Source organism: Pristiophorus japonicus, chromosome 1 (assembly GCF_044704955.1).
Source record: "Pristiophorus japonicus isolate sPriJap1 chromosome 1, sPriJap1.hap1, whole genome shotgun sequence".
NCBI classification, from domain to species: Eukaryota; Metazoa; Chordata; class Chondrichthyes; family Pristiophoridae; genus Pristiophorus; species Pristiophorus japonicus.
The window spans coordinates 98,918,807-98,946,068 of NC_091977.1; the positions used below are offsets into that span (position 1 = coordinate 98,918,807).

Here is a 27,262-nt window from a genome sequence, read left to right on the forward strand (position 1 = left end):
GGACTGCGTGATCACCTCCTGTTTAGCTAGGAGCTTACTCATGGCCTTGTGATGTTTTCCAGACGCCCTTACCTCTGCTGTCCTTGGGTTCTGTTTGCGCCTAACCTCCTTACCTTAACACAGTTATAGGAATCCCTTTGTCCAGTATTCTACCAGGACCATCTTGTCTGGGGTTGCTGATTAAAGACATTCTGCTGTGTGGTCCTTTTCAATGTTCCTGTGCAAGGAACTGCAGTATCATCAGTTAACTAGAAATGTGGCCAAGCTGGTTAGCTAAATTCCCCTAATGCTTTGCGGAATCTCTGGCAGCCATTTTATACATACATACATACATATACCCTGCAGGGGCCTTTGCCTTTGGAAGCGTCCTACAACAATCCCCCCTTTCAGTAAGGGACTAGTCCTAGTCCCCTTTAACCGACATTTGTTATAATTTGTTGCCCCATTTATGGCTTTGTGTACCACCAGGTACTCCCTGCCCCAACGTGCTGGCCAGTCACGTGGTTTCAGGAGTTCCGGTTGCTTAGATCAAATTGATATAGTTCAAATTCCCCTGTCCCTCTGCTAGACAGATCTCTTTATTTACTTGAGCCTGGTTCTGATTCTCCTTTGTCGTGCATACTGCCTGCAGGATCGACAGGCCATGACTCCCCATGTTAGTGCTAAGACCAGCTGTACCCCGACCAATATATGCGATATTATTCGAATCCGGGGTGTATGTTTAAATTCATCCCCCAGTCCCAAACCCTCCTCCACCAACTCTGATTCTGTAACTCTATGTCAGTATCCTTTTCCAGTGTTTCAATCTTTGTCTGTAGTTGGTGGTAGAGCTTGACAGACTGGCCCACTCTGAGTTTTAGTTCCCTTAGTACCTCAGCTAGATGTGGTATAGGGGCCTGCTCTGGCTCGTCATAATCCTGCAGGTGATCGTGAAGCTGATCGGTGACGTTAATGATTTTGGTACCTCGGCGTCTAACCTGGATAATGTGGGCTTGTCCAATAGCAACGGGTCGTAGAGGCGTAAAGCAAAAGTTTGGCTGTGGGATCTGGCATTGTAGGCCATTGTATGGATAAGTGCATTCCATAGTAGAGACACTGTACTTCCCTTTGCCTCCGTAACCTGCTCTGACAAAGTGTGTGGGGGCAGGTACTATTTCTAATATACGTCCATCGGTTCGATTGAACCCACACTCGTCTAGTTCTTCTTGTCCCACCGGGGAGGGCACACCATGATGTCACCCCTCTGCTTACATCCCGTTAGGGAGATATCATAGAGTGTGTTGTCTCTGCGGACAGCAGAGGTTATGGTCAGATAATAACGGAGGGAGGTGTTTTCCCGTACGATCCCGATATTTTCTATCATGCTTATTCCCACTCCGGCAGCTTTGCCCATTTGGCAGCCTGGGATCACTGGGTATACTCTGGTTAGTCCCTTCAGAGTACAGTTATCCAGTGTCCCCTTCCGTTTGGCCAATTGAGCTAGATGTGGGCTGTCTATCCAGTCTGGCACCTCCCCCCTTTGGATCTGATCAAAGTTGTGTCGTATCTGTCCCACCATCCATAAGTCATAAGCGTGACAGAGTTGTCCCTGTGTAAGCTTTCCAGCATCTTCCTTCTCTCTGTCAATAAGGCATTTAATTGTTTTGGCATGAGCTTCTAGGACTGAAATTCCATCCAGTTGGATTTCTGCGCCCTCTCTTCCTAGGTTAGCTTGATCTTCCTGATTCTGCTCTGCCCATTCTAATAATCCTTTCATCATCCCCTTAAGTTGCTCCACCTTTTAATTTAGCCCTTGTATATCCAGCGAGTTTACTATGGAGGTTCCAGTGTTAAAACCGGTAGCAGCATCATTAACTATTCCCCTCTTAGTCCTATGAACTGGCTCCTGCCCTTAGAATCTACTGGCACCCATGGCATCGGCAGCCTGCTGCATTACAACTTTACTCAATACACTATACATATTTCTTGCTTGTTCCATACAATATTCCGGCATTCGTATGCCTGAGATATTGATCAAGCTGAACATTATCATATAGTCATGCGTTAAAATAAGTTCTCTCCTTGCTCCAGTCTTTGGCTGCTGGGATGCATATTCCATCAGTTAAATTAAACAAAGCCCCATAGTTCATGTAGTTGTGTCTTTCCTGCATGTGCTGTATCTCTCGTAGTCTGTCTGTATTATCCAGTGCTTGCATGGGCTTAAGGTTCCCAATATCCTGAGTCTCCAGAGTCGAAGTAATCGCTGCGGTCCCATCTCGGTGAGTGTTTTATCTGCAAAGTTTAAACAGATAGCCTGGTCGTCACCAGGTGTTAGGTTCTGGTCTACTCATCTTTTATCCATGTATGTCGAGGTCACTCTGTGAAATCGGAGGTAAGGGTTTGGTTATCCATATCCTTTATAGTCGTACCAATAATGATCTTTACTGTGGTGGGTATAGATATGGAAGGGCCTTTTCTGCTCGGGTAATCCCAGGGCTGCAGCACTTGTGAGAGCTTGTTTTAACCTTACAACCACAATTATTGTTATGTATTCTAGATATGTTACTTCGCTCCTTCCCAACGGTATCTTCCTAGGATTTATTTTTAATCCTGCACTGTAATTAAAGCCTTTCCGTGTTGTTGTTCTATACTGGATGCAATAAGGATATCATCCACATACTGCAAAAGCGTGCTCCCTTCTTTGCCTGTTGGGGGCCTCACCTTCCTGCGTCTCCTCCCTTATTGCAGCTAAAACATATCAGGGGAGCTGCGTGGGGCTGTGTCTCCTCCCCTTCGTTTCTGCTGCTACCACCGTTGCTGCTATTTTTGCTTTTGTTTTCTAACCTTCACTCTTCTACTTGTTCTGCCCATTCCAACGTTTCATCGTAATCATCTCCTATCTTAAATCCTCACTTAATTATCTTTTGATGTGCCTCTCCTAGTTGGTCTGAGAGATACCTCCTGTATGGTAATGTGGGCTGCTCTACGTCCATTGGAGGGAATGGTGGTAGTGCGTATCGCTGCCGCTGATAGATAGCCATTATCATGTGCCGGGGGCCACTCTACTCCGCACTAGTTATCCCAGTCTGGTTTACTGTTAGGTTGGGTTTGTGGACTACACTTACCCACCATGGGGTACATTGGCTCTATTACCATAAGTGATGGTGTTATGGCTGCGCACTGTACTATCCGTCTGGTCCCGTTTTTTTAAATCTCTTCCAGCTTAGTTATCTTAGCTTTAACTCTTGAATTTGTTTGAAATAAATTGAGTATCTATTTCTTTTATCTGTATCAGGTGAGTATTATTATATAGGCTAGTTCTGTTTTATTTTTATTCTGACTATCCCACCATTTCCTCTGTCTGTCAGGTGAGGCTTCTTTCTTTTATTAAGAAATCCAAATTAATAATGTCCAGTATAAAACAGCTGTCAATGGAAAGGGTTAACTCCTTTACAGGTTTGTAAGAAGGCCTGATGTCATTACGTGACTTCGCGTAATCATCCGAAATATTTTCCAAGTCTTTGTACCTTCAAAACTTGCTTAGAAATTAGGAATCTGTTAAAACAGCAGAAATCATTACTAAAGCTGTCATAATAAAAATCTTCTCATCGGGAAAGACAGCATTTTAGATTAAACTCCAATTTTTCTAAACTTCTAATTCAAATACTTGCCAAAGATTTTTTTTTAATTGATTTAAAATGAGACCACACATTTTTAATAGCTATTTTGTTTACTGAAATCCAATTTTCACACAAGCTGTATACATTCCAGCATTTCAAGGTTTTTTTAATGGCCCCGTTCACTGGGCAAATCTTGTGTTTTATTTCTCTCTCGGCACAAAATCTAAACTTCTGTGCCAGTTCCATTTTTTATAAGAATTTTTAAATTCAGTAAGATTTTCTAATTCCCAGGTTTTTTTCTTTCTGTGCTGAGTTCGCATAGCTTAGATCTTTTCTCCTCGTTATTTTCAAAACCCTCCTGCTTGTTTAGGTTGATCGGGACTTTTCTTGATAAACAATGTCCATTTTGGAAATCTTTTCAAACTGCAGTGAAACTTTCTCGTAATTTAAAATCATTATCAATGGAGAGTGTCTTTTACCTTTTCCAATTTTTTTCCCCCTTCCTTTTCCTAATTAAATCAATGTCAACTAGTATTTAGTAAATTACGTCTTTTTCCATTTAAATCTCCTGTCTTCAAATTAGGTTGTGTATTTTACACAGAGGGCTTGTGTCTCCGTAAATTTGTTCATTTAAAATCATAAGACAATCGAAAACACTTTTTTCCAAATTCGTTCAATTTGTTTTCTTTCAAGGTTGCGTCTTTATCTTTTGATAAAGACAAGCTGTCCTTTGTGGATTCAACAGTCTAGCTTCAACAAACATTCACACCAAATACAGCTTATCCTGTTTTTTTTCCAGCAACTTCAGGTTGCATCTTTATCTTTTTCGTCTTTTCCATAACTAGAACAGAGTCTAGCATGTAGGCTTTGAAAGCTGCTTTCCGTTATCTCATTTTAATTTTTCCAAAGTCCCTTTTACACTTTCACAGATAGCTCACCACTTGCCCAGGAGTTTGACCTGATCCCTGAAGGTATTTCTAGATTGTTTCCAAACCTTTTAGTTTTATTTCTTTTTTTTTAAAGAGATTATATTTAACTTTTTATTTTAAATGTATCGCATTTTGTTTTGCCTTTTCTTAACCATGGTACTTGAAACCTTCACAACAAAATTAAATCTTCACTGTTCCCATCCTAATTTCTGCTCCCCTTTTGTAGAATTTGTATTTATTGTTGAATTACAAAATATCAAATATGGTAATACTGTTTTTTTTATATCGGACTTCTCATTTATACTTAGTGATTCACAGATCACAGAATGCAAAGTACTTGTTTTATAATTATTTTTCCAATACAACCAAAATCTTTTTATTTAAAACTCTTTTTACTGAGCTAGAAGCTTTCGCATCAAGGTTTTACACATAGGAAAATGGAGGCGTACTTCCCCAGCCCGCAGCCTCGAGAGACCCATGTAGGCTTTATTTTTAAAAGGCATTTTTTTTAAAACCAACGGGACCACGCATTTTTTATCTTTTGCTCAAAAAACCTATCCTTTGTGCATTTCCTAGCTCCGTAACTTATTATCCGAATAAATCCGCACCTGCGTTTCTAACTTAAAATGTAATTCAATTCTAGGTTCACATTTTCTTAAAACTTCCCACATACAGGACAACACTGCAAAGGGTTAAAAAAAACTTTCACTCTGTCTGAAAAAGTGGGTGGAGCTAAAACAAACAGACAGCTCCACCATTTTTTCAAACAAGCTTTCAGACACCTGAAAAATTCATTAATTCCCACTTCAAATATTCTTCAGTCAAAAATCACACAAGCACTCTCATTCAAAGACAGACCTTTACAAAAGTCTCTCTTCATTCAACAAAGCTTATTGTTTGACCGGCTCTATTTTTGGATCCATACATCACTTAAGATAGTCACTATCAGGATTTTTTTTTGTGGCATTACGTAATTATGCAAGTTACAATTAATACATGATGATAGATTAATACATGATTGATTTACTTTCTCTGTTAATTTTACGTGGCCCGAAGATTCAGAACCCAGGCCTTTTCTTCCTTATCTTTCTTTTCCTTCTTCCACCACTCACGCTGGTCAGCCGGTGGGTCGTGGGGTTTCCAGCCTGATTTAATCATCCTTTCCATTACCTTTCTCTGTTTCAACGCCAGGTGGCAGGTAAGGGACCTTTCTGGCCCCCACTCAAGTTTTTCTGATCGTTGACCATTCCTGGGTAGGATTAGAACCATTAGGAATCTACTCCCAGAGGTCCGCTTTCTGTCTAGCACTACTTGTAGTAGACCATCTCCTGGCTAGCTGTTGGGTCACAAGTACATCACGATGTCTTTCTTACACCAGGCTTATGATACAATTCTTAAATATTTTAAGAAATTCCCGATAGCGCTCTACGTGTCCTTAACGAACTACCTACCACCATTTTGCCTGTTGGTCCGACCCTGTTCACAAGTTGGATATTCGTCGGTCGCTGGACACCACCCAGCCCCAGGATAAGTTTAAGTATATACTCTATATACTCACCCGGTTTTTCCAAGAGTATCAAAGCAATCTCCAAAATCTTGCCGACTACGCCACTGTTAGCGCGAATGTTTTCTCGGGTCGGTTCCAAACATCAAAACGGTTTTAATTACGCCCGCGGAGAGAAAGCCTCTGGGTTACTCCAGGCACTACTCTCCGCCGAACAAAGAAATTCATCGATATTTATATGTTTTACAACAGTTCACTACTATTACTCAGCCCATGTCAGCTGGACACAATCCAATCATAATGATTATAGATTACAAATCGGTTTCTTTGGGCCCCAGCACCAGGGGACTGCGTGATCATCTCATGTTTAGCTAGGAGCTTACTCATGGCCTTGTGATGTTTTCCAGACACCCTTATCTCTACTGTCCTTGGGTTCTGTTTGCGCCTAACCTCCTTACCTTAACACAGTTACAGGAATCCCAATGTCCAGTGTTCTACCAGGACATCTTGTCTGGGGTTGCTGATTAAAGACATTCTGCTGAGTGGCCCTTTTCAGTGTTCCTGTGCAAGGAACTGCAGTATCATCAGTTAACTAAGCTGGTTAGCTAAATTCCCCTAATGCTTTGCGGAATCTCTGGCAGCCATTTTATACATACATACATATATATACCCTGCAGGTGCCTTTGTCTTTGGAAGCGCCCGACAACACACGTCAAGCTTTTCGAAGATTCAACCAGCTCCTGTGTCATGTAAGCGGAGTTTAGATCCAATTTGGTGAACGACTTCCCCCCTGCTAGCGTTGCGAACAGGTCACTCGCTTTGGGTAGTGGATACTGGTCTTGTAACAACACTCGGTTGATTGTTACCTTGTAGTCTCCGCAGATTCTGACCGTGCCATCACTTTTCAACACCGGAACAATTGGGCTGCCCCACTTGTTGAACTCAACTGGCGATATGATTCCCTCTCATTGTAATCTGTCCGGTTTGATCTCGACATTCTCCCTCATCATATATGGAACCGCTCGAGCCTTGTGATGAACAGGCCATGCAACAGGGATTGGATGTGTCATGTATTCAACTGTCATTGTAACCCATGTATAATCTGACCTAAGCTGTACACTGTGAGAACAATGACCACTAGGTGGTGAACTTGGGGGAGACACTCCGAACCTGGACCTTCAGATATAAAAGGGGAAGTTCCACCCACTTCCATCACTTAAGTGCTAAGGAATAAAGGACAGGCCACAAACTGACCTTCTCTCAAGCATGGGCCTTGTGTGCATTTATACTGTATAGTAAGGATGTATCAATGGCGAGGAGAAACTGGGATTTAAACCACGCGAGCATGGTCACTAGCAGAACAGACGAGAGGTACTGTGTTAAACATAGAAACATAGAAAATAGGTGCAGGAGCAGGCCATTCAGCCCTTCTAGCCTGCACTGCCATTCAATGAGTTCATGGCTGAACATGAAACTTCAGTACCCCCTTCCTGCTTTCTCGCCATACCCTTTGATCCCCCGAGTAGTAAGGACTTCATCTAACTCCCTTTTGAATATATTTAGTGAATTGGCCTCAACTACTTTCTGTGGTAGAGAATTCCACAGGTTCACCACTCTCTGGGTGAAGAAGTTTCTCCTCATCTCGGTCCTAAATGGCTTACCCCTTATCCTTAGACTGTGACCCCTGGTTCTGGACTTCCCCAACATTGGGAACATTCTTCCTGCATCCAACCTGTCCAAACCCGTCAGAATTTTAAACGTTTCTATGAGGTCCCCTCTCACTCTTCTGAACTCCAGTGAATACAAGCCCAGTTGATCCAGTCTTTCTTGATAGGTCAGTCCCACCATCCCGGGAATCAGTCTGGTGAATCTTCGCTGCACTCCCTCAATAGCAAGAACGTCTTTCCTCAAGTTAGGAGACCAAAACTGTACACAATACTCCAGGTGTGGCCTCACCAAGGCCCTATACAACTGTAGCAACACCTCCCTGCCCCTGTACTCAAATCCCCTCGCTATGAAGGCCAACATGCCATTTGCTTTCTTAACCGCCTGCTGTACCTGCATGCCACCTTCAATGACTGATGTACCATGACACCCAGGTCTCGCTGCACCTTCCCCCTTCCTAATCTGTCACCATTCAGATAATAGTCTGTCTCTCTGTTTTTACCACCAAAGTGGATAACCTCACATTTATCCACATTATACTTCATCTGCCACGCATTTGCCCACTCACCTAACCTATCCAAGTCACTCTGCAGCCTCATAGCATCCTCCTCGCAGCTCACACTGCCACCCAACTTAGTGTCATCCGCAAATTTGGAGATACTACATTTAATCCCCTCGTCTAAATCATTAACGTACAATGTAAACAGCTGGGGCCCCAGCACAGAACCTTGCGGTACCCCACTAGTCACTGCCTGCCATTCTGAAAAGTACCCATTTATTCCTACTCTTTGCTTCCTGTCTGACAACCAGTTCTCAATCCACGTCAGCACACTACCCCCAATCCCATGTGCTTTAACTTTGCACATTAATCTCCTGTGTGGGACCTTGTCGAAAGCCTTCTGCAAGTCCAAATATACCACATCAACTGGTTCTCCTTTGTCCACTTTACTGGAAACATCCTCAAAAAATTCCAGAAGATTTGTCAAGCATGATCTCCCTTTCACAAATCCATGCTGACTTGGACCTATCATGTCACCATTTTCCAAATGCGCTGCTATGACATCCTTAATAATTGATTCCATCATTTTACCCACGACTGAGGTCAGGCTGACCGGTCTATAATTCCCTGCTTTCTCTCTCCCTCCTTTTTTACAAAGTGGGGTTACATTGGCTACCCTCCACTCGATAGGAACTGATCCAGAGTCAATGGAATGTTGGAAAATGACTGTCAATGCATCCACTATTTCCAAGGCCACCTCCTTAAGTACTCTGGGATGCAGTACATCAGGCCCTGGGGATTTATCGGCCTTCAATCCCATCAATTTCCCCAACACAATATCCCGACACAATTTAAAGAATGGTTGGGACAGAGATTCAACATTGTTAAAGCAGCACACAGTTCTTCAGGCAGTCAAGGGCAATCGGGCATGCCCCAACATGTAGTCGAACCCAGAGGGGGAGTTCGACAGAGACAATGGCAAGCTGAACGGCGATTCACGCCATTGCAAGGGACAATGCGGCCAGTAATGGGGCCATCAACACCTGTTAATGGCATGCTCAAGGACAATAACAGGGGCAGTCAGAGACGATCGACTGGCAAGGGACCTTTTGTTTCCAACAGCAGCTCATGTTGGAGGCGTGGAGGCGTGGAGGCACACACTCAGCTGGAGTTTGCAGAGATGAGCAAAATACCTGCAGAAAATGCAGAAATGAACGCTGGGGGAAATCGCTGGAAGCTGAAGTTCAGCGAGTTCATGTGGAGTACGTATACAGTTCATACACCAGGACGCCACTGATAATGATGAAAGTGCTCCTCGATGGCATCCCAGTATCAATGGAGCTAGACACAGGGGCCAGCCAGTCCCTGATGGGTATCAAACAGTTCAAAAAGTTGTGGGCATCCAAGGCCAGAAGGCCAAAATTATCGCCGATTGACGCACAGCTACGGACATACACAAAGGAGATCATTCCGGTGCTCGGCAGCGCCACGGTAGTCATGACCCACAAAGATTCGGAGAACAGGTTACCACTCTGGGTTGTCCCAGGGGACAGTCCCGCACTACTGGGGAGGAGTTGGCTTGCTGTCATGAACTGGAAATGGGGCGATGTCAATGCAATTTCCTCTGTGGAGCGAGTATCATGCTCACAGATCCTGGATAAATTTGACTCATTATTTCAACCCGGCATTAGCACTTTCATGGGGGCCAAGGTAGTGATTCACATAAACCCGGACGCCAGGCCAGTACACCACAAGGCCAGAGCGGTGCCGTACGTGATGCGGGAAAAGATAGAAGGCGAATTGGACCGCCTGCTGAGGGAAGGCATCATCTCGCCAGTCGAATTCAGTGACTGGGCGAGCCCGATTGTGCCAGTGCTCAAGGCAGATAGGTCGGTCAGGATATGTGGTGATTACAAGGCCACCATCAATCGGGTGTCACTCCAAGACCAGTACCCACTACCGAGAGCGGAGGACCACTTTGCGATGCTATCCGGTGGCAAACTTTTTTCAAAATTGGACCTGACCTCAGCTTACATGATCCAGGAGCTGGCGAGTGAGTCGAAGAAGCTGACCACCATCACAACACACAAGGGGTTGTTTGAGTACAACAGATGTCCATTCGGGATTCGCTCGGCAGCCGCGATCTTCCAACGAAATATGGAAAGCCTCCTCAAGTCGATTCCAGGGACGGTGGTTTTTCAGGACGACATCCTCATCATGGGTTGCGATACTGAAGAACACCTCCACAACCTGGAGGAGATGCTACGCAGACTGGACCGGGTAGGGCTGCGACTGAAAAAGGCGAAGTGTGTCTTCCTAGCTCCAGAGGTAGAATTTCTGGGGATGAGGGTAGCAGCAGACGGGATCAGCCCTACTGCGTCCAAGACGGAAGCGATCCAGAGAGCACCCAGACCCCGTAACACGACGGAGCTGCATTCATTCCTGGAGCTCCTGAACTATTTTGGTAACTTTCTTCCCAAATTGAGCACGCTGCTAGAGCCGCTACACGTGCTCCTATGCAAAGGTCGCGAATGGGTCTGCGGGGACAGCCAGGAAAGGGCTTTTAATAGAGCACGCAATTTGTTATGTTCCAACAATCTGTTAACGCTATATGACCCATGTAAGAAACTTGTTTTAACGTGCGATGCGTCGCCCTATGATGTCGCGTGTGTGTTGCAGCATGTCAATGCCAAGGGTCAGTTACAGCCGGTAGCTTATGCCTCCAGAAGTCTGTCTCAGGCAGAAAGGGGCTACGGGATGGTAGAAAAGGAGGCGCTCGCATGTGTATATGCGGTAAAGAAAATGCACCAGTACCTGTTTGGCAGGAAATTTGAGCTGGAGTCAGATCACAAACCCCTAACGTCCCTTTTGGCTGACAACAAGGCCATAAATGCAAACGCATCGGCCCGCATACAGAGGTGGGCACTCATGTTAGCCGCCTCTGACTACACAATTCGGCACAGACCAGGCACCGAAAACTACGCCGATGCACTCAGCAGGCTCCCACCAGCCACCACTGAATTGGCTACCGAGCATGCTGCTGAGATGGTCATGGCTGTTGAAGCTTTCGGAAGCAAAGGCTCACCCATGACAGCCCGTCAGATTAAAGTCTGGACAAATAGAGACCCGCTATTGTCTCTAGTCAAGAAATGTGTTCTGAATGGGGACTGGGCAGCCACGTACAGGGCATGCCATGAGGAATTTAAACCATTTCACAGGCGCAGGGATGAACTCTCGATTCAAGCCGATTGCCTACTGTGGGGAAACCGCGTAGTCGTGCCCCAGATGGGCAGAGAGGTGTTCATCAGAGAACTCCACAATGAGCACTCGGGCATTGTCATGATGAAGGCAATTGCCAGGTCACACGTTTGGCGGCCAGGGATAGACGCAGATCTGGAACTTTGTGTTCGCAGGTGCAACATGTGCGCCCAGCTGGGCAATGCGCCCAGGGAAGCCCCCCTTAGCCCCTGTCCATGGCCCGCCAAGCCTTGGTCACGCATCCATGTGGACTACGCAGGTCCTTTCATGGGAAAAATGTTTTTGGTTGTAGTAGATGCCTACTCCAAATGGATCGAGTGTGACATTTTAAATTCAAGCACATCCTCTGCCACAGTAGAAAGTCTACGGGCAATGTTCACCACCCACGGTCTACCAGACATCTTGGTCAGCGACAATGGCCCGTGCTTCACAAGCACTTAATTCCAGGACTTCATGGCAGGCAATGGAATCAACCATGTCAGAACGGCACCATTCAAGTCAGCCTCAAACGGCCAGGCGGAACGAGCAGTGCAGATAATCAAACAGGGGATGCTCAGAATCCAAGGGGGTTCCCTACAAAACCGCTTATCATGCCTCCTGTTGGCCTATAGATCCCAACCACACTCGCTCACAGGGGTTCCACCCACAGAGCTGCTAATGAAAAGGACGCTCAAAACCAGGTTATCCCTTATACACCCCACCATGAAAGAAATTGTCGAGAGCAGGCGCCAGTCACAATGTGACTACCATGACAGGAATGCGAGGGCACGATGTATTGATGTTAATGACCCTGTTTTTGTCCTCAACTACGCTGCAAGGCCCAAATGGCTCACAGGCACTGTGATTGCCAAAGAGGGAAATAGGATTCTGGTAGTTAAATTTACCAATGGACAAATCTGCCGCAAACATGTGGATCAAACAAAAAGGAGGTTCAGCAACCCCATAGAAGAAGCAGAGGAAGAACACGATATAGAGTTCACTCCTCCACTGGTGACCGAACACCGGAACCAAGTGGAGGAAAGCCCAGTCACTGTGGGCAGTCCAGACAGGCCTGAGGCACCGCAAACAGCAGACACTCAGGCCAGCGCCCAACAACCGGAGCCCCAACTCAGGCACTCTACAAGAGAGCGCAAACCACCAGAGAGACTCAACCTGTGATCCCAATAAGACTTTGGCGGGGGGGGGGGGGGGGGGCGGGGGCGGTGGGGAGGTGATGTCATGTATTCAACTGTCATTGTAACCCATGTATAATCTGACCTAAGTTGTACACTGTGAGAACAATGACCACGAGGTGGTGAACTTGTGGGAGACACTCTAACCTGGACCTTCAGATATAAAAGGGGAAGCTCCACCCACTTCCATCACTTGAGTGCTAAGAAATAAAGGACAGGTCACACGAGACTGACGACCTACTCTCAAGCATGGGCCTCGTGTGCATTTATACTGTATTGTAAGGACGTATCAGGATGGATCTGCACCTTGACGCCTATGACGTTGCCGATGCCTGGTTCAAATAGCGACGGAAATTTGCTCAGCACTTGAGCTCACAAGGCGTCATCCACCAAAGATAGTGCTTTGATGTCATCCCAGTTCCATTGAATCTTTCCTAGCCAGCTTCTTCTGAACAGCGTTGGGCCATCGCCTGGTACAGTCCACAGTGATAAGTCATGCACAGCTCCATCGTACGATATCTTCACTGCTGAACTGCCAATGACTGGTATGAGCTCTTTGGTGTAAATGCGCAGCTTTGTATAAATCGGGCTCAGTTTGGGCTTTTGTGCCTTGTTGCCCCACTCAAAAGCCTTCTGGCTCATAATTGACTGACTCGCCTCCATGTCCAACTCCATGGAAACTGGAATGACATTTAATTTGACTTTCAGCATTATAGGAGGTCTCTTGGTGGTGAAGGTGTGTACCCCATATACTTCTTCCTCGGCCTCGGGTTGAGTTGTCTCTCTTACTCGTTCAGCATGATCCACTTCGGATCGACCATCTTCTGCCGACTCTGCCACTTGGTGAGTCGCAGCACGTTTGCACATTCACTGGAGGTGCTCCATTGTTTCACTGCCTTTGTACACATAGTGCTTGAATTGACATTGATGGACTCTATGATTACCCCCGCAGCGCCAACATAATGTTAATGGATTCGCATTCATGCCCCATGGCGGACTTTGAGTCATCCTAGGTCTTGAAGCTGCAGACATGTAGGCCCTGCTATGTACAGTTTTGCCTCCTAACAGTATTATTTTATGCACAGTACTTGCCGGTCAGCTTCGATGTTGAGAAGATATCAGTTTAGTATTATCGTTCGTGGACATGAAAGCCTGGGCTATCGTGATGGCCTTGTTCAGGACTAGGGATTCGGCAGACAGCAGCTTGCTAAGAATGATCTTGTGGCCGATTCCAAGCATGAAAAAGTCCAGTAGCATTTCCCCCAAATATCCAGCAAAATCACAAGGTCCCGCAAGGCGTCTTAGGTCAGCGACATAACTTGCCACGTCCTGACCCTCGGAGCGATGGTGCATATAGAAGTGATACCTGGCCATTAAGATGCTCTCCTTCGGCTTGAGGTGTTCCCAAACCAGCGTACACAACTCTGCATATGTCTTTTCTGTTGGTTTCGTCGGTGCTAGCAGAAGCTTGATGAGGCCGTATGTTGTAGACCCACAAACGGTGAGGAGAATCGCCCTGCGCTTGATCGCTTTATCGTCCGCATCCAGCTCGTTGGCCACGAAGTACTGGTTGAGACGTTCAATGAAGGCTTCCCAATCATCACCCTCTACAAATCGTTGAAGAATACCAACGGCAGCAATAACCGTGTGAAAGTTTGTGATCTGTTACTCGGCGCCAATTGTTATGTTTAGAATAACTCCACAAGACTGAGTACTGTAAGCTTAAAATGATGTGACCTTAGTCTCTTTAATAAAACTCCAGAGTGCCAAAGCAGCATGGCAGACACCTTTTATACTCGCTTGCATGAGGTGTGCACGTGAGCCTTGGGCCTCCAACAGATGTGCCCTCTTACACAGTTATAATGTTTATATACATAACAGATACTATCCTTTACATCCTTAGTTAGCCATGGATGGTATTCCCTTCTCTTAAAGTCTTTCCTTCTTATTGGAATATATTTTTGTTGAAAGTTGTGAAATATCTCCTTAAATGTCTGTCACTGTTTATCAACTGTCTTATACTTTAATCTATTTTCTCAGTCCATTTTAGCCAACTCTGTCATACCTCTATAATTGCCTTTATTTAAGATCAGGACATTGGTTTCAGATCCAACTTTCTCACCCTCCAACTGAATTTGAAATTCAACCATGCTATAATCATTCTTTCCGAGAGGATCCTTTACTATGAGATCATTTATTAATTCTGTCTCATTATCCAGATCCAGGATAGCCTGCTCCCTGGTTGGTTCCGCAACATACTGTTCAAGGAAACTATCCCGGATACACTCTATGAATTCTTCCTCGAGGCTACCTTAGCCAATTTGATTTGTCCAATCAATATGAAAATTAAAATCGCCCATGATTATTGCCGTACCTTTCTTACAAGCCTCCATTATCTCTTGATTTATACTCTGTCCATCAGTGTAGCTACTGTTAAGGGGCCTATAGACTGCACCGACCAGTGACTTTTTCTCCTTATTATTTCTTATCTCCACCCAAACTGATTCTACATCTTGATCTTCTGAGCCAATATCATTTCTCACTACTGTCATGATCTCATCCTTTATTAACAGAGCTGCACCCACCTCTTTTTCCCTTCTGTTAATCCTTCTGAATTGTCAAGTACCCCTGAATATTCAGTTTCTAGCCTGTCACCTTGCAACCACGCCTCTCCAATGGCTATCAAATCATACCCATTTATATCTATTTGTGCCGTCCACTCATCTATCTTGTTACGAATGCTGCATGCATTCAGATAAAGAGCTTTTAATTTTGTCTTTTTACCATTTTTCCCTACTTTGACCCCACTTTCTGATGCTTTCTGATACTTTCTTATTTTTATACATTCTATCCCTTCCTGTCACACTCTGATTATAATTTCCCCCATCGCTACCCTGCTCTATTGCCTTCTCCTTGCTCTTTGACTTTTTGCATTTTTCACTCACCTGAACCTTCCCCCTCACTACTGTTTTCTGAATATCTACGCATTGATTTCTTTCTGGTTCTGTATATTTCAGAATAATGGAGGAGCAGTATGATTTACCTTTAAGGATACAATACTTGTTTAACATTTTGACTGGATTGTCTGTGCTTTAAATATTTTATGGAGTTCATGATCTGCCCGGCAACTAGATAGGCTCCACTTTGATGTTCTTCCTTTTGCTCACTCCGTTGATCTATCTTTGAATCCAGTGATTCATCAATTTCTTGTACATTGGCGTTGGGCAAAACTGGAGACTGAGGGCACATAACGTGTCTTCTCCAAAATTAGTGCATGTAGCTAAAATGACAATATTGAGTGTTAACAAACAAGTGGGAATTCTCCTAGATCATCATCATAGGCAGTCCCTTGAAACGAGGATGACTTGCTTCCACATCAAAAAGGGATGAGTTCACAGGTGTTTCAATGAAGGACCTGATATTCCAGATCCAGAACTACATTGTGAAGCCTGTGCTTGGATTTTTTAAACATGTGGTGGCCGTTGCACACCAGCCACCACACGGGCTTGACAAAGCTAGGTCTTGGTCCAGTGGCAAGGATTACCCAAGACTAACTGGAGACCAGCTCTGCTGCACAGACCGAGCCCGCACACATATTGCAGTGTGGGCTGGCCCGTGCTGCCCCTGGGCCCTTGCCTCTTCTGGGCCCCAGATTCACGCATCTCCTGGGTCCCGGTCACTTCCCTCTACGGACTCTTGCCGCTCCTTCGCCCCTCCTGCTGCGCCTGCCAGCACTGCAATCAGTGACCTGGCTTCATAGCCGTCGCCCTCCTGCAGCAGCACGTGCTGCTCCCTGCAGTGGTATGCCGCTGCATGCTGCTCCCTCCTATGGCTCCGGCCTGCTAAAGGTCTTGCAGGCCGGGACCGCGCTGATTTCCTTACTTTAGTCAGCATACCAACAGCAGTTTCTAGGCTATCATTCCATTTTTGTTATGAAAATGTTTTTACAACCAGAGGAAAAGTTCAATTTTGGCACGATAAGTAAACATTTTTCGGTTGCCTTGAGTCAAATATTGAAAAGTGCTGACATTGGCAGTGACTTGGAATATCAAGTTATATGTTAATATTTATAGAGATATTGTGAAATGGTTGAACCTCCTCCTTATGCATTCTTCCTCTATGTCACATCATCATCATCATAGGCAGTCCCTCGAATCGAGGATGACTTGCTGCCACATCAAAAAGTTCACAGGTGTTTCAATGAAGGACCTAAAATTCCAGGTCCTGAACTACATGTTGAAGGGTGGAAGATGCCTGTGCTTGAATTGTTTTAATGTGCGGTGACCGTTGCACACCAGCCACCACACGGACTTGATAGAACTAGGTCTTGGTCAGTAGCAAGGATTAACCAAGACGACTGGAGACCAGCTCTGCTGCATGAACCTAGTGCACACACATATCGCAGTGTGGGCTGGCCCATGCTGCCCCTGGGCCCTCGTCTCTTCTGGGCCCCAAACTCACGCCTCTCCTGGGCCCCGATCACATCCCTCTACAATCTCTCGCCGCTTTTTCGCCCTGACCTCGCCGCATCTGCCCGCACTCCAATCAGCGACCTGGATCTTGGTGATGTCCCTCTTCACTGCCGTTGCTCTCCTGCTCCAGCACGTGCTGCTCCCTGGAGTGGTATGCCACCATGCTGCTCCTTCCGCTCCCCGGCCTGTTCCGATGGTGCTCGCAGGCCGGAGACCGCTCAGCCTGCTGGGCTAGACCGCCACGTTGCTCCTTCCACTCCCCGGCCTGCTCCAATGGTGCTCGTAGGCCAGGGGCCACTCAATGCTGGGGTTGTTGGCTTGGTCGAGAACACGGACATTGGTGCAACTGTCCTCCCATGTCACAGCATTGCATAATTTTTACATAAAGAATAGGGATAATATTGTAACAATTGAGAAATGACTCAGCTAGATTCAATTAGTTAAAAGGGAAGGAATTGATGAATGTAATAAAAGCAGAGAAGCCCTGCTACAACTGTACAGGGTATTGGTGGGGCTGCGTACGGTTTTGGTCTCCATATTTAAGGAAGGATATACTTACATTGGAGGCTGTTCAGAGAAGGTTCACGAGGTTGATTCCGGAGATGAGGTGGTTGATTATGAGGATAGGTTGAGTAGGTTGAGCCTATACTCATTGGAGTTCAGAAGAATGAGAGGTGATCTTATTGACACATATAAGATAATGAAGGGGCTCGACAAGGTGGATGCAGAGAGGATATTTCCACTCATAGGGGAAACTAAAACTAGGGGACATAGACTCAGAATAAGGGGTTGTCCATTTGAAACTGAGATGAGGAGAACTTTCTTCTCTCAGAGGGTTGTTAATCTATGGAATTCTCTGTCCCAGAGAGCTGTGAAGGCTGGGTCATTGAATATATTTAAGATGGAGATAGACAAATTTTTGAGCGATAAAGGAGTAAAGGGTTATGGGGAGCGGGCAGGGAAGTGGAGCTGAGTCGATGATCAGATCAGCCATGATCTTATTGAATGACGGAGCAGGCTCGAGGGGTCAAATGGCCTAATCATGCTCCTATTTCTTATGTTCTTATGTTCTCATGAATAGGATGAATGGGTGCAAAACAGTATCTACATTTATGACAAGGTTGGCCTGCAGTGTCTGTTAACCAGCTTATTCCTGGGTGTCAGCAAGTTTTGAAGGTGGAGGGAGGGTGGTGATATATTTCCCTCCTCCAATTGTCTTTCGTCCTCTCCTGAATGCGCTGACTCATTCTAGAGTGAAAATCACAGGCACATGCCACCCATTGGTATCACCCAATGGGCCATTCTTCAAGCATAAGCCTCAACAATGGTGCTCAACTACATTCAATCTTGTCATCAGCTGATGTACACACACACACATTTTCCAGCAGAAATTAATGGGTAGTGAGCAGGGATGCGAACCTTGGCTGATTTTCTTCCCCTAAGCTTTAGAACTCCCTCCCTAAACCTCTCCGCCTCTTTATCTCTCTTTCCTCTTTTAAGATGCTCCTTAAAGCCTACCTCTTTAACCAAGCTTTTGGTCATCTGCCATAATTTCTTCTTCTGTGGCTCAGTGTCAAATTTATTCTTTTGTCTTATAACACTCCTGTGAAGCGCCTTGGGACACTTTACCACATTAAAGGTGCTATATAAATACAGGTTGTTGTTATTATTCCTTAGCTCAAGGGTACTGAGGTTATGGTAGTACCCAACTCCTGTTTGGATGAGATAGATAACTTAGCACAGGTGAGGGCCCCAGCTGGCTGTTCTTGTTTGAATAGCTCCATTCTATTTTGAGCAGTGCTAAGTCATCAGTGTTACCTTTTCTGCAAAAAAAACCAAGTGATATCAAGTTTGATGATTGAAAGTGCCAAGTTCTGAGTTTTGAATAGTTTCCAAGTTTAAGCACATGGGGTAAACATTTCTAATTGTTTTGCTTTGAAAGTCAATAGCTACTTGGTTTGGAATTTTTCCATTGGAAGGCCTCCAAATATTCAAAGGACAGACAAACCAGTCAAAATAATAAACAAATATAGTATAATCCTTAAAGGTAAATCATACTGCTCCTCCATTATTCTGAAATATACAGAACCAGAAAGAAATCAATGTGTAGATATTCAGAAAACATTATTATGTATGAAGTAAGCATTAATACTATGAACTGAAAAGAGTGATTTATTATATTATGTTGTCACATTATTCATTAGACCAGATATAACAGAAAAATAGAATTATAGCACAGAAGATCAATTGGCGCATCACACCTGTGTCAGTGCTAACTCTTTAATTGCAGTTATCTACTTTAATTCCATTATCATTCCTGTCTTTTCTCCATACCTTTTTAATAAAATACATTTTCAGAGCTTAATGTTTGGTTGAATGCATTAACTGCTTCTGCTTTCCAGTTGTTCTGCCCTTCTTGTGTGACTAATGCAAAGATCATATTCCAGTTCATTTACTACACCACACGTTCCCATGCTGAATCCAATCACTGTTCCCATGCTGAATCCAATCACTGTTCCCATGCTGAATCCAATCACTGTTCCCATGCGGAATCCAATCATTGTTCCGGCGCTGAATCCAATCACTGTTCTCATGCTGAATCCAATCACTGTTCCCGTGCTGAATCCAATCACTGTTCCCATGCTGAATCCAATCACTGTTCCCGTGCTGAATCCAATCACTGTTCCCGTGCTGTAAGGGGTGGTTTGCAGGGGGTCAGCTTTCCCTTCTGACCTTATATGAGCGGTTCCGAATCGCTCCCACACCCTTGGTTCTAGACACCGGAATTATGAAGGGACTGTGACAGACTTGGACAGACAATCGGTTTCAAGGTAGGAAGCAGGTATGGCTTTATTGTGTTTAAAAAGAAGTAAAAAGGCACACCTTTAGTAACACACACAGACCAATACACACTGAAGGGTACAACACATTGAATAAATTGTCCAAATACAGTCTGTGGGGAAAAGAATACAGCTTAAACTCTAAATGGGGTAAAAAGGCGAATGCAGATACATTTACACAAGTTATCCCAGCCTCCCTCCTCCCAATTCCCCTAACTAACGAAGTTATAGCTCTGGGGGGTTCAGGGGCTATGCTCACCAATCCCTTTAGACAGTTGCCGGTGAATCACGGTTTCGGGGTTCGCTGCACTTGGCCTTCTAGGTGAGCCGTACCCCGGACGGAGGAGAGGACTTCGGACTGCGTAGTCTTCGGTTGGGGTGCGTCCGTTGATGCGCTAAGTTGCGTTTTGGATGTATGGGGTAAATACCCACTATCTTTGGTTAGGAATAGTTTTAGTTAGTCCTTTTTGGTCATTTCTCCCCCATTGGTCATTCCGAAATAGATTGTAGAGTGGAAATAAATGTCGATTCTTTGGTTTTTGTTGAGTTGGTTTCGGTTGGTCGTTTTGCTGGTTGTGGTGGCCCGGGTTGTCAATTTGGTTGCTGACAACCTTTCATTTTGTGGGCCTCGTGCTCAGTCAGTTCTTGATGAGTTCTAGTAGTTTCCTTCACTGCTCCATTTCCTCACTCCCCAGCTCCGGCTGCTTGTGTCTGTGTCTGTGTTCCAGTCTGTGCTCTGCTTCTCTCCTGTCTTCTGCTAGTTTTCCTGTGTTCTGCTAGTCTGCGTGTTGCTCCTTGCTGGTCTTTCCTTATAAAACTGGGGGATAGATATATTCCAAAAAAAAGGCTCCGTTATCTCCCATCAAATCTCTTGGGCTCTGTTTAAACTGTACTGTCCACTGATTTTCAAATGTCTCCTTTGTCAGCAGTAACTCGATTAGGGTGTGAGAATGTGCTATCAGTGGTTTTGCATTGTTTTAGAATTGTCCAGTTTCTTGACCATGATTTCCATTGTGCTTGATTGGGTAATTCGATTATCTCTTAGAGGGTGAATAGTTCCCCCAGACAGTCTGGGGTCTTTAATACATGAATTTGGCCCCACCTCCTGTATTTGGTAACTCTTTTTTTTTGCAGCCAAAATGTTGTAGAATCTTAAAATTGATATGCTCCTTCCCATAGATGTTTAGGGAATCTCAAGCTTCTGTAATTTAGGTCCATTTTGAATTCCCTTTCCTATGAGTCCAAACACTGGGGGGGGGGTCTCCATGAATGCATCCCCTTTTATCCCCCATAGGCTTCGTCTGCCCCTTTTAAAAGCCCAGAAAGGGATTCTTCTCCTCTGTAGGGGAAAGGTACCTGGAATCTTTGCGAGCTATTGGTAAATTCTACATTCCCCCCTGTGATACCATATCACTTATGGTATCATTCTTCAAGGTGAGCAAAGTTCCTGACTCCCAAGAGATAACCTTCCCCATAAATTAGCTAAACTAATACCCAAAATGCATTACACTTATGCAACATATCCATAGAGGCACACTTTTCCTTTTACAGGTACAAACTTTTTACATTTATACCCTCCCAGCTTGGAGGGGGTTCAATCACTACAATTGCATTTCAGCACAGTTACATTTCATTTCAGTTACATTATATTCACCAGCATATAGGCAACGTACAACCACATTACAGAAGGAAAAAAAACCTAGATTAAAATTAAACAACATCAATTGGTCTCCTGATAATGTCTGGATCTTGCCCTTGAGAACTGCTCTCAGGCTGGCTGACACACAAGACAAACTCAAAATAATCACCTAAACATTACTGCAATATTACCCTCAATTCTAAACTAAACCTTAAAATATCCTTAAACTAAAATTAGAGCTATGTACAACCGCCACCCGTCTCCGGGTGACCTGGTTAGTCACTGTCAGGCCCATGCCTTGTGCGGCCTGATAGCCGCCTGGATGCTAAGGTTTCCCCGCAGCTGGTGAGCTGGAGACCCTTGTCTCTGGGACAGCTCGTTGCTACTGCTCCTGTGAGACCCTCATCGCTGGAGGCGGCTGGCTGGGGGTCCCTCCTCTGAGCGGCCTCTGTACTTCTGACCTTCGGCCTTTCCTGTCGGGCTGCCCTTCTCCTAGGGTAGAATCGCTGAGGCTCAGATGCCGGTGACCACGGTATCGTTGGCCGTGGTGTACGGAGGGTCCTTCTCAGGGCTTGGGTTACTGGAGGTGCGTCCGAATCCCAAACGATGGGTGGGATAGCCCCTCCAGTACTGCAATTCACCGCCCCTATAGGCACGGTTTCTGAGCCTGCCACATTCCCTGTGGGCCCTCCACCGTCGGGGGCGGCCAACGGAGGGTCCCTGTCCTGAGGACGGTTCACCCCTCCCGGCTGCCCTCTGTGCTTGGCTGACCCTGGGTTGTACAGCTTGCACTGGTTGATATGGAACCACTTAGTACGGCGGGGCAGCTTTATGGCATAGACCATCGGGCTTGCCTTGTCCACAATGCTGTATGGCCCCATATATAATGCTTCAAAAACCCCGACCCGAGCATAGTTCCTCACCATGACCTGGTCCCCTATCTCCCATTCGTGGTGTTTGCTGGGTTCTAGCAGCAATCGGTTACTCTGATGCTGTCTGCCCATGTTACTAGCAGCCTGGCAGTGAATCTGTTTGAGGTGTTCAAACAGGTTCCTGACAAACCGGACCCGGTTCACCTCTCTGAGCTGACCTTCTGTGAGCACCGGGGCTAGGACATGGGTGGGGGTCCGCGTGATCCGGCCAGTCATGAGCTCGTATGGGGAATACCCGGTGCTCTTTGACTGGCTAGCTCGGATCCCCATTAGGACCAATGGTAAGACCTCCACCCACTTTTGGGGTGAGTCTCCCGTTTCCTTCCGCAGCCTTTCTTTAATGGTGCGGTTTAAACGCTCCACAATACCAGATGACTGTGGACTGTGGGCAATGTGCCATTTCCCCTCAATGCCGAGCACCTTAAGGGTTGCCTGCATTACCTGCCCGGTGAAATGGCTCCCCTGGTCCGACTCCACATACTGTGGGAGTCCCCACCGGGAGAACACTTCCCTCACTAGAATCTTAGCTGTCCCTAGTGCGGTGGTTGTTCGGCAGGGGAAGGCTTCAACCCATTTTGAGAACACGTCCACCAGGACTAGGCAGTATTTGTAGCCTCCCTGGGCGGTGGGTAGGGGCCCGATGTAGTCAATTTGGATTGACTGCCATGGTCCCTCTACCCTCCTGACGTGTCCTAGGGACACCTTCCTTTTCTGGGGGTCAGGGTTGTTCGCAGCACACACCAGGCAGTTCGCACAGAACTTGCGGACGTCCTCCCTGAGTCCCGGCCACCATCCTGCCTGTTCCACCCGTTGCCAGGTGGTCTCAGGCCCGGGGTGGTCCCGCTCCTGGACCCTCATGGGCCAGTTTTAGGAATTCCCTCTGGTGCTGCTGTGGCACGACCCATTGTCCCTCTTTAAACAGCATGCCTTCCTTAACGGTAATGGCTGCTGTGCCGTACGGACCTTCTACTCTCTCTCCTCTAGCTAGTGCGTTCAGGACAGCTTTCAGGACTGGGTCCTGTGCCTGAACTGTATTTAAGTCCGGGGCCAAGGCTATCCCTGTAATCTCTGCTGCCCTGTTCTTATTCTTGACCGCTGCTGGTGTCATCGGGGTCCCAGAACTTTCCCATGCGGGCACCTTCTTTGGCCAGTTTGTCAGCCTGTTGGTTTCCCTCTGCACGGGGTTCGGTTTTTGAATGGGCCTTCACCTTATGTATGTAGACCTTTCCTTCTTCCCCCACCGCTGTCATGATTTTTTCCAGCAGGGGCTTGCTTGCCAGGGGTCTCCCGTCAGCGGACATGTATCCGCGACGGGACGAGATAGCCAGGTACTCCGTACATGAATTACAGGTGAACATACTGTCCGAGCAAATCGTGTACGGGGTAGGGAATTCCTCGGAGTGGGTCACCACGTACATTACGGCGGACAGTTCAGCATGCTGGGCGCTCATGGTGCTGGGGAGCTTGATTGCCAGGGCAATACCTGCCCTTGGGTCATAGACTCCGCACCCAGTGAGTCGTTCGCCAGCAGATACCGTGCTGGACCCGTCCACGTAGATGTCCCGGCCTGTAGGGTGTAACCCAGCCCGAAGGCCAATGTTCACCTCCCATACCCCTTCTATGGAGCACCTGTGGGCTTTCCCTGGATAGATTAGGTTGGCTGCGAGCCTTGGCTCGCGGGGGCCTTCTACTCTGAGGTCCATCTGGGAGAGGAGCAGGGTCAGCGAGCAATGCGGGCACTGCTCACCGTCCCGTCCTTAATCCTCCCATCTAGGAGCATCTGAGTAGGTGTGTGGTGGGTTAGGAGTGTTAGAGGAGACCCTCCCGTGAAGATCAAGGATCTTTTCACTGCCCAATGTGTGGCTAGGAGGTGTCTCTCACAGTTGGAGTACCCTTTCTCCACATCTGTGAGGATCCTGGAGGAGTAAACCACCGGTCTCAGCTGGCCGTGCCGCTCTTGAAGCAGTACTGAGCTCAAACTGTCCCCGCTGGCTGCCACCTCCAGGAAAAACTCCTTTCCTACATCTATCGCTCCTAAGGCTGGCGCGGTCTGCAAGTCCTTCTTGAGCTGATTAAATGCTGCCACGCAACTCTCATCCCAGTCCCACTCTACACTCTTGTGTAGGAGCCTGAGCAGAGGGGCTGCATAATCCTCAATGAAGTCTCTGCAGTACCCGGTGAGTCCTAGAAAGGACCTTACTCCTGTCACTGTGTTGGGGGCTGGTAACTCCTGTACTGCCTCCCTTCTAGCCTTGTCTATGGCCCTTTCCCCAGCGCGCACAGTCAGCCCCAGGAATTTGACTTCCTTCTGGCCGATTTGTGCCTTCTTGGGGTTTACTTTAAACCCTTCTTCTTTTAGCAGCTCCAGCAGCTCAGCCAGCAGTGGGCCATGCTCCTCCCCCTGATTGGTGAACAGAAGCAGGTCATCCACTACTGCACCAACTGCTGGGGTCTGCTAAAGCCCTTTAAACAGTTCGCCATGCATTGGTGAAAAATGCTGGGACTATTGTGGAAGCCTTGGGGAAGACAGTTCCACGTGTATTGTTGGCCCTTAAAGGTAAAGGCGAACTTGTACTGGTCCTCTCGTTTTAAAGGAATGGACCAGAACCCATTTGAAATGCCCAGCACCGTGAAAGTGGTCGCAGATGCTGGAATACTCCCTATGAGATCCGCTACGGCTGCTACTGTGGGTGCACAGGCAGGGATATTCTTATTTAGTGCTCGATAATCCACGGTGGCCCTCCATGAGTTGTCCGGTTTCTTAACCGGCCACAGTGGAGAGTTCACATGGGTTGCTATCGGTCTTAACATGCCCCGTGTTCCACCAGTGATCCCAGCGCCGTTGTCAGGTCTGCCTCTGCCTCCCTGGGGAAGTTATATTGCTTTTATGGTCGGGTCATGGGGTCCCCTACTATACTAACTTCCACCCCCATTACCCTGCCACAGTCATGTTTGTGGGTGGCAAATGCTGCAAGATGTGCCCGTACATATGCCTGGTACTCCACTGGGGTGTTACTGACCAGTAATTCCAAGTCGTAACCCTCCTTTGGCTTCACGGTACACAATGTTCCCTTGGCCCCTTTTTCTGGGATCACCGCCACCTCACCTTCCCTGTCAGTCACTATGGCTCCCCATAGACAGTGGTTCCTGAGATCCACTAGGATCTGGTGGCCAATGATAAAATCAGCTCCCAGGATCCCTTTTCCCTTCTGCTCCCATTTCATCAGGACACACTTCCATTTGGTTTTGAGTGTCCCTAACTGAATGGTGAGCGGGATGGAAAATGAACCAGTTTGCTCATTGCCTGTGAACCCCACGAGACTGTACGGGACCCCGTTCGATAGAGGTGAGGTAGCTGGGTTATCTGCATATACAAGGGTGCTGGAAGCACCAGTATCTAGCAGGTAGGTCCCTTTCACTTTCTCCATCTCCATCGTAACGCACGGTCTCTTCCAGGCATCGGACTCTAGAGAACACAGGTACACAGGCTGCGCTGGCTCTAGTCATGCATCTGGGTGGGTTGGAGCAGAGGGTTTTACCGTACCAGCTACTGGACCGGTTGCGATAGCTACTGCTCCCTGTCCGTTTATGAGTGTCTGTAGGGCGGCTACAAGTGTCTCATATGTGTCGGGTGTTCCTGCCGGCCCGGCCTTACGGGCTGGGGCTGGAGTGGCCTTTCCCTTAGTCTCTTTCCAGGGGTTCCTACAATCCTTCCTCCAATGCCCACTTTTCCCACACCCAAAACATTCGCCCCCTTTGTGGGGAGGGTTCCCACCTTCCTGATGCCACTCTCTCTTGCCTTGGCTGGGTTTAATCTCATGGACCCTCCCTTTAGAGGAGGGCTCCTCTGTCCCTCTACCGTTCCGGTAAGCCAGTGTCAACTGCCTGACCACTGTCTCCTCAGTGGTTCTGGGATCTCTTGGATCGAACCAGACCTCGGCTTTTGCCTTTACTCCAGGTAGGCTGTTTGCCACCAGGCTGCGGAGCCAGTGAGCCAGCTCGTTAGGGTTCAGGTGGGCCCGGTCAAGAACCCCACTACAGGCCCTTTCGTAGACTGGCCACAACCTGTCGGCGAAAGCCTGTGGAGTCTCCCCATAGAGCTGCACTGTTTTCTCCACTCGGGAGAAAGGACTCCCGTCGTTCATACCCATGGCCTCTAGAACCTCCTCCTTAACCGTAGCGTACGTGTTTCGCCCCTTTCTGCTGTCTGCAGAGAGGGAATGGCACAGCTTGGTGTCTAGCGAGAAAAGCAACAGCTTAGCCTGCTCTGAATCATCGCACCCGTTAATATATCCCCTGTGTGATCCACTTCCAGGAAGTGTACCGAGGGATCCCCCTGTTGGGTGAGCTTACTTAGGTGGCCTATCATAGCCCTCAGTTTTTGGGTGTCGTGGGGGACTACGAAATTGCTTTCTAGGGGTCCTGCTGCTCCATTGGCATCAGGCGGGCCAAACTTCTGCTGCCGGACCGGGTGCATTGGCCCTGGTTCCAGCCCTTCTTGTATTGGCTCGCCCTCTTCCCCCTGCTGCCAAGCCGAGTTAAAACTCGGGGCTGCCGCTGTTGGTAGTTTGCAATCCTTGCCTGCCCCGCACTCTGGCTGACACCCCTGCTGCCCCGGGCCATTCCTGGGAGCTGCAGGCGGTGACTGAGGGGTTTCTCCTTGATCAACCAGGTGTTCCTGGGCTAAACCCGGGTTTATCAGGCACACCATCCCTTTAGCCCGGGATAGAGCAAGGTTCAAGCTTTGGATCTG

The 27,262-nt window shown here is 47.0% G+C and overlaps 1 pseudogene; it reads right to left on the reverse strand.

Annotated features, from left to right (window-relative positions):
• Positions 1-19,740, reverse strand: part of LOC139225796 (protein sel-1 homolog 1-like) — a 61,598-nt pseudogene extending 41,858 nt beyond the window's left edge.
• Between the last annotated feature and the right edge of the window lie 7,522 nt (positions 19,741-27,262).